General features: G+C 34.3%; 1 pseudogene; it reads right to left on the reverse strand.

Moving 5' to 3' along the window:
- Positions 1 to 470: 470 nt before the first annotated feature.
- On the reverse strand, positions 471 to 6,849 carry LOC108836726 (uncharacterized; annotated as a pseudogene).
- Between the last annotated feature and the right edge of the window lie 1,993 nt (positions 6,850 to 8,842).

Genomic DNA, 8,842 nt, shown 5'->3' on the forward strand with positions numbered 1-8,842 from the left:
TCTTTTATTTTAGCTATTATGTGGATGAAATGAACTTAGCAGCATCTAGGATATCGATTTTCAAACTTATATAGGTCTACAAAATTTGGTAGGTTCCAACTTGATTGATTGAAGGATATCTTTGTTAATGTGAATGATTTTGTAAGAAATTGTAGATAAAATTAACACTGAATTGTTTGAAAATAGCAGAACAAATAGACCATGTCTTGTCTAAAAGTCTAGCTACTGCATAGTTATTTGAATCTAAGTGTTTCATAGATAGACAAAATATAGGTTGACCACAATATAGAGATCTTCGTAAACCATCACATGAAACCAGCTGTGCTCAAGTCTGAAACCTGCATTAAACAACAGAATTAACTTTTAGTCCAAAAAAAACAACAGAATCAACTTATGATTTATATAAACAAATAACGTGTTTACTGTTAAGACTATCATTCAGAATACCTTATCACTCATGCTCTTCCAGATTATTTAAAAATCTCTTTGAAAACTACATTCATAGTTTTTTGTTTTAGATTTACCATCTTTGTCTACAATCAGAATCTTCAATCCTTTCTTAGAAGTGACCCTAGACACAGCAACATATAGCTGTCCATGTGAAAACACAGGTCTTGGTAGAAATATACCAACTTCAGATAGTGATTGCCCTTGGCTTTTATTAATTGTTATTGCAAATGCCACAGCCAGAGGCAACTGTCTCCTGCGCATCTTAAAAGGTAATCTGGTATCTGATGGTGTTATTAATAACCTAGGAATATAGACAGTACTCCCAACCTTTTCTCCCGTAATTATCTTAGCTTTCACCATAAAATCCATCAGTTCAGTGATCTGAAGCCTTGTTCCATTCATTAACCCAGCTGAAGGATTGATGTTTCTTAGAACCATAACAGGACAACCAACCTTGAGTCTAAGGCTATGGTTTGGCAAACCAGACACCTTTATTTTGTGAGAAAGTCAGGGCTAAGTGCTTCATCGTTCATTGAAGTTTTATCAATTGGATCAATACTGTCTGCACTTATATAAATCTTTTCTTCACCTGGAATGTTTCAAAACACTTCATTAGTACAATAATAAATCATCTCAGAAAAATAAATCGATTATAATATATATAAAATTACCTTCAAGCTGATCCAACATGTAATCATTAATTGTATTGACATCTTCATTAGTTGGACACAAAATAGCTCTTTCTTGGAAGAATTTAGGCTCCTTGTTTTCTTGTAGAGACACAAAATCGCCATACACTGCTTTACTGATGGCTTCTATTGGATCTTCAAAATTAGTAATCAAAAAATTCAGAAGGAATTTGGATCTCAGCCTCACCATCATTAGGCTCTGCAAGTTTACCTTCCCCAACTTTCAATATCCATTCTGAGAAGTCCTTTAGATCATTTGCCTCTTCAGTTGTTAAACATCCCGACAACAACCTCATATTCTTTGTGAGTTTCAAAACTTTACAGTGCTCCCAAAGATATGAAGAATTCAATGCTGCCAATACAATCTCTGCCCTCCCAGCTCCATTAATCACAGGTAGAAACCTGTCTAAAATCGCCTCCAAAAACAACAACTTTTCCTCCAAAAGGTTTGTTTCTATGCTTCCCAACAATATCAGATAAGCTTCTATCCAAAGCTTCAAAACAATGCTTGTTCATCATGGGTGCTTCATCCCATATAATGAGTGATGCCTCTTTTACTAAATTAGCTTGATCTGTTCCATGAGCCATAGTACATGTTGAGAACTCATCAGGACTAAGAGGTATACCAAATCTTGAATGAGCAGTCCGACCACCTTGTAACAACAAAGAAGCAATTCCACTTGATGCAACATTAAGTACAATATCTCCTCTGGATCTAATAGCTGCCGATAGTAACTTCCAAAGGAAAGTTTTACCAGTTCCACCAAACCCATAAACAAAAAAAGTTCCTCCTCTTCCTTCTGTAACAGCAGCAATAATCTCATCAAATATTTTTCTTTGTTCATCTGTCATCTTTGGAGCATCTCTTTCAAGAGTTTCTAACAATGCTTCACGTGGATAACTGCGCTCGTCTAATATAAGGACGTTTGAATCATTTGCACTTGATTCTGAGACCTTAGGCATCTTGGTAAATCTCTCTAGCGAATCTCCATTTCTTCTCAAAAGTTTTTCAATCTCTTGTAAAGCATACTTCTGTTTCTCTTCATCACTTAACACAAGTCCTACAAAAACACAATTTAGGTTCAAAAAATAACTTATATGTAAATGAAAGCTCACGTAAGAGACTATATATCTATTTCAAAGATTGATTCTGTAATAGTATATATTAACACAAACCTGGTCTATTGAAATATCTTCTCCGGTTATGCTCAATATCTTCAGACAAACACTCCCAAGTATGTTCCCATACATTCTCCGGTGCTGCTAAGCTATCATTAAGAAGCATCATAGAAAACACCTGACGTAGATCACTTGCTAAGCTATCATAACTTCTCCTCAACATGTCATCAATATACTCATGATCATCATCTAATAACCCACGAGCAGAACATGCTGTTTTGTAGCCCTCGTGAACAACGCCTTCAAATGTTTTTATGTGATCGTAACTGGTAGCACCCCTCACAACGTTCAACAACACGCGAAGATAATACGCATCTTCTTGTTTACGGGGAGCATAATTAATTCTGCCGATACTGAATCCCTTTTTTCTTCTTTTGAACTTCTTCTTACTTTTATCAAAAGTAAAAAAATTGGGAATCTGAACATATAGCAAGGTAGCAGCCAGTGAATCGACCTTGCACAACTCAAACCATGCCAAAAACATTGTATTCTCAATGAGCTTCCGAGTCACAACCGCTTTCATCTTATCTTTACCTCTAAAAACAACATGTTGTTTTCCAGGTAGATGGAAAGTAAGCTTCTCAACTGATGTAGATCGATAGTGAATCGAGAACATAAAGGTTCTCCATGGTGCTTCACATGAAGAAACATATCTACAAAAAAAACGCCCAAAAGATAATATAAGTGGTTGCAAATACTTAGAGATATACATATATTAACTTATTTTTCTACAATCGAAGAAAGTAAAACAGTTCACTTTTTAGTACCTGCAATCAAAGAAATCTTTGAACTCATTTTTCTTCTTCTCCCCACTCCCTTGAACGTTTTCCAACTGGTTTGCAACCACATGTTCAGGAGGTTCCACTGCCACAGTCACACGATCTTGTCCTTTATTAATATACTTAAATAAGTATTTAATTGATCCAGCTTGGTTGCACCATTCGACATTAATGTGAGCTCTGTAGCGAAGAGATAGTTTCTTGTTGTATGGAATAACCCACTGATTATCACACTTCATCCCATTCTTCTCAATATAACATTCTGGTTGCTCGCGCCTTCTATAAACTGGAAAGCCATCTCGATTAATTGTAGTATTTGCTGAATATGCCTTAGGATATAATTTCGAGCACAATCCATTCTCCATACATGGAGAATTCATCTTTGCAGCTCCACATGGTCCATGCATCATCATATCTTTAACCACATCATAAAGTTCTGGCTCTGATGATTTATTAGGAATTTCTGCGCAAATTATCCTGTCTATGTCATCTGTTGTGGGAAGTCTGTCATCAGGATGCATGAATAAAAGAATATGTGAATGAGGTAGGCCACGTTTCTGAAACTCATTGTGTACATTGCTGAAAATACAAAAAAAAAATTAGTATGAATTATCTAATCAGTTAAAATAGATGACAAAAGATAAAAGATTTTGTGTCAACTCACATGAAACAGTCTTCCCCAGAAGATGCTTTTTGGTTAAATCATCCATCAGTGACTCAAGCTTCATCTTAAATATCCTACAAAGAACATCTGGTCTATCGTCCGCGTTCAGTTTCCTCTCTTTGCAATATCTAGTGATCTCTGGCCATCGCGGATTACATGTAAAAGTGATGAAAAGAGTTGGAAATCCAAAATGCTTACAAATAGCCATAGCATCCAAGTAATTGTTCTTCATGTATCTAGGACCACCAGTGAAAGAAGCAGGCAATACAAATTCTGTTCCTTGTTCATGCATATCGATCTTCCCAGCAGTCTCTGATTCTTTGATAGAGTCAGAACTATCAGATCGCAAAGTAGAATGATTGAACTTCAGATAGCGCAAACGATTAGACTCTATAGTTGTATAAGCATCCACCAAAAATTGCTGAAATAGACGTCTAGAATGTAGGAGATGTCGTGACTCATTCTTACGTTCGAACAGACGAAATGCAAAGAACTGTCTCATACTAATTGTAGTTTTCTTCTGCTTTTTTGTAGCTTCAGTAACACCTTTCTTAATTCCAAGTCTGAATCCATCTTCTCCATAAGGGAACAATAGAGGATACTGTAGTGCTAGATAGGAAGCATGATTTCATTAATCCTCATAAGCTTTCCTGAATGTTGCTGAAGCACTATATCCCTGTTATCCATATCAAGATTAAAATCTCCAGGAATTAATGCAGCTACCTCAGATGCTGTTGGTGTGTTGTATGTCCTTCCATCTTTAAGTCGATCACTAATAATCCTCATATGAAATGCATCTTCTGGATTAGTATCAAACCGTTCTCTTGCTGATCTAAATTTTTGAACATACGGATTCACATCATCTAACATCTTGATCAAAGCCTCAATGATTTCTTTCTTCAAAGTATCCTTTTCTTTTACTTTCCCACTCATGCTACCATTGCTGTGAAATTCAAAAACATTTAAGAAAATACCAATGTTAGAGATGTGTGCACATAAACATTCAAAAAACACTTACAGATAATCACAACGTAATTATAAAAATATGTTTACCTCAGACATTTCGCCCTATTTTCCACCTCATTCTCTGTGTCCGCAATATAGAGCTGCCCAAATTTGGCATTAGTACCATCTTTTGGTCTCAAACTGCCTGCTAGATGATAATTTTCTCCATGCAATTGAAACATATCTGGGCCTATTCCTTTCATCACTGATCTCTCAACTTTACCACCAAGTGAAGTAAATGAAAAAACCATATTGTAAGGTCTCAAATTTCTCTGAAAATGTTTGCTTAGTTTATCATCCCCTTCAAGCAATCTTTTCAGTACATCCGGAGGATCTTGTAATAGTGGCAATTTTACTTGACCTTGCATATAGCACAGAGTAAAAGTAGGAGTCCGTGCATTCCTGCGTTTGTTAATACGCTCTCCGTACCACATAATAGCGCCACAGTGAGAACATGAGTAATTAGGATCACCCTCGTCAATATATGCTGCATATGTTAATAAGGAACAAATTCACTTGTCAAAAAATGGCGAAACATAAATATTGGACATATGGTCAAAGTAACCATTACGAATAATACATATACATATATATACCTATTGATCGAACACTTCTTGGTAAAAAAGTCTCTTTGGCAGATGTTGTTTTTCTCTGGTTTTGATGCTTGTTAGTACATGTTTTTTCACCAATAGAATGATCAACACTCTCTTCATCCAGCTCAGACTCGGAACTTTCCTGAGAGCTACAATCAAACTCTAAATCCCCATCAAGTTCTTCAATAATTCCTAAAATGAAAGAGAGACAAAGTTATGACACCAAATAACACATTCAATTTTCTCTTGTAAACTGAAGTACAAACAGTCAAACCTCCAAAGTCATCATCGCCATCATGATAAGATTCATCATCATCAGTCACGTTATCTTCGTCTAAGTCATTCACTGTTTTTACTGGCGTATCTTCACAATCAAAAGCAAGCGAATTAGATATACTGGTAATATCATGAAGAATTTTTCGTCTGTTCTTTTGCTGCTTCTGAGTAGTTGTTTTCCTCGTTGTTGTTATGTCTGTTGACGTGGGAACTTGAGCTATAGAATAACCATAAAACAATAGAAATCAACGACACATATAAGCTTAGTAATATGCTAATGTGTATCACTAAACAGATAAAGATAAACTTACACTTCAGTGACGTCACACAACTACTCTGATATGGAGTTTTGATAGGTTGGTCTGAATCCAAGCAAACACCTTTAGACACTGTTAGTCGTCTATATCAGTATAGAATATCATAGAAATGCCTTTAAATACTGAAACATAATGTCTTAAAGAACACTTACTGCTCACACATCTGCGTTTTGGTGTTCTTGGTGTGGTTGTATACAGACCTTCTTTATCAGCGCTATTTGTAATATCATCAAGAGCCATACGTTTATTATTTCGCTTGTTCTGATCTATTGGTCTCTGTGTAGTGTTTGCTTTTGTTGAGCAGCTGACTTGAGCTAAATAAAAAACACAATGGAAACTTCGCTTAAGTACATCATAGTTTGTATCATAGTTTGTATGTGTAAAGTTATAGATAAAAATAAACTTACACTTCAATGACATAAAACAACTTCTCTGGTCTGGAGTCTTATTAGCTTGGTCTGTATTGAAGGAAAACAACAACAATATTGAGTTGAGAACACCAACAGTGAATCGAGTAGGAAATTAGGTTTAAACAGTGTAATAACATGTCTTTTAGAACTATTACCGAAGGTCTTTCTGCATATGTTTCTTGGGGTATTCGGTGTGCTCCTTAAGTGATCTCTTACTGAAGCATTTTTGGTGTTTATCTGGTGTTTTTCAAGAGCACCAAATAACCTTTTAAAAACAGAGGTCATTTCAACAGAAGACCGGACATCCTCCTCGGCTAATCTCTGTCTTGTTGAGCTTGATTGACTTTGAAGGCAATTATTCTGGTTATTTCTGTTCTTCTCTACAGATTTAGATGGTCGTTCATTCTCCTTGTCACAACTGGAATGATCTCTTTTTCTTTCATACTCTCTTCTCAATCTATTGTTTTTGATAAGTGACCAATACTCTGCAATGACTAATGAGAAAGAGATGACTCAGAAGAAAACATTAAACCTAATCTCTCTTGGCGTGATTTGCATCACAGCATTAAGTTTTTTTAGATATTTTTAAAAATCTTTACCATCTTCCCATAATATTTTATGGTAACAGAATATCATAACAAATATCTTTTAAATAGATTTTGTGTGTTTTTTGTCTATTACTGCCATTGAAATCGTTAGCAATTATTGTCAATTACTGCCATTGAATCGTTAGTATCAACTTATTTTATAAATTATATAGGATGAAGGCTAATATAGATCATGATATTGCAGGTGAGCTATTGTCCAAGCTGAATGTCATAGCTAATTTTACAGACTCATCTACTACCTGGATAATTAAAGGTATTTTTCTCACGCACCATTTATTTTCACAGATGTGTTTAGAATTGATTGTTGCTAAGTTGTTGGGTAGACATAGAGTGTACAATTCACATTTTCTTTAATGTCCCCGGTTTTAACTATGAATGAAATATCCGGTTATGCTGTTTGCTCTTTCTTTATCAGGTTTGAATTGGTTTCATTCAGTTTCTTTTGATCCCTACGGCATCTTGTTAAGATCTAGGGATTCTCATAGAATTTGTTAACATGCACATTTCACTTTGTGTTTTCATCTTTAGGCATGATGTTGATTTCGGTGTAATTTAACAAGCTTTTCTATATTTTTTCGCCGTTAGTTTACGATCTTTCCCGGTTTAAGATCGGTTAAAGTCCATGTAGCATATAGTATCAGCTACATATTAATATCACTAAAGGCAATTGTCAATTCAATCGACAACTACATAATATGATATGTATACGTACATGTAATCATGATTTTTATGGTAGTGGAAATTGTAGATATATGTTTGGTTAAGAAATAATTGGCTTCTATACACATAATAGAGACTCTAATTAGCTTCATACACATGAGTTGATATTAATATTTTTTATGACGATTTTACCCTTCCTGCATGTCTATCTCTAGGCCAATAGCTATGTCAGCTCATCTGAAACCTATATGTAAAATGTCAGTCTAATGGTCTATGAACCATGTATTTATCTACCAAATAATCTAATTGATTTAATTCTTCTATTGTTCCTAAAAACACAAACATTAGAAAAATAAACCAAGTAACTAATTTGAATTTGATATCAACTGATTTAGAAAAAATAATTTTTAATTCTTCATTATAAAATTGTCAAAGAACATAATAATAAAGTTTAACTTGTTACATTGATAAATAACTGATAATCAAATTTTACATTCAAATATAATTTATGTTTTGGTGGAACAACATGAGAATTAACAGTTAATATCTATGTTACCGTGTAAAACATATTATATCTATGTTAATATGTATTTTTATTATATGTGTTACATTAGAAATAACAGCTAATATTTATGTTAACAGTTACTCTATTTTTTAAATTGATACATTAATTATTAATAGCGTACAATAATGATTGTTGCATGTTAACTTTGCCGTTTTACCTGTTAATTTAATTTTTAGTGGCTAACATATCGAGTTAAGTTGGTGAAGATGGTTTCGGAACCAGAAGAGTGGCCGGCGTTCGCAAGTTATCGGAGGATATCAGAAGCTTACAAAGTAGTTCCATAGCTCACAGCTCATCTATGTACCAAGGACGGCAAATTCAAGGGCGGATCGTTTAGCACGCAGTGCCAGACAACAATCGTCTTTTGTCATTCACATGGATGCCGAGCTACCAGTTTGTGTACAGAGTCAATATGAGTCTGTATGTTTGATGACAAAAAAAAAAAAAAAAAAACATATCGAGTTAAGTGTTATCTGTAGCGTATTAAGCAAATCAATAACATAATAATTATCTATAGTTTAGTATTAGTAATTAATCTAATAAATTTGTAGCTGATATCTATGTTACCGTGTAAAAAAATGTTTTATCTATGTTAATATGTATTTTTATTATATGTGTTACATGAGAAATAACAGCTAATATTTATG

The sequence above is a fragment of the Raphanus sativus genome, unplaced genomic scaffold (assembly GCF_000801105.2).
Source record: "Raphanus sativus cultivar WK10039 unplaced genomic scaffold, ASM80110v3 Scaffold0564, whole genome shotgun sequence".
Taxonomy (NCBI): Eukaryota; Viridiplantae; Streptophyta; class Magnoliopsida; order Brassicales; family Brassicaceae; genus Raphanus; species Raphanus sativus.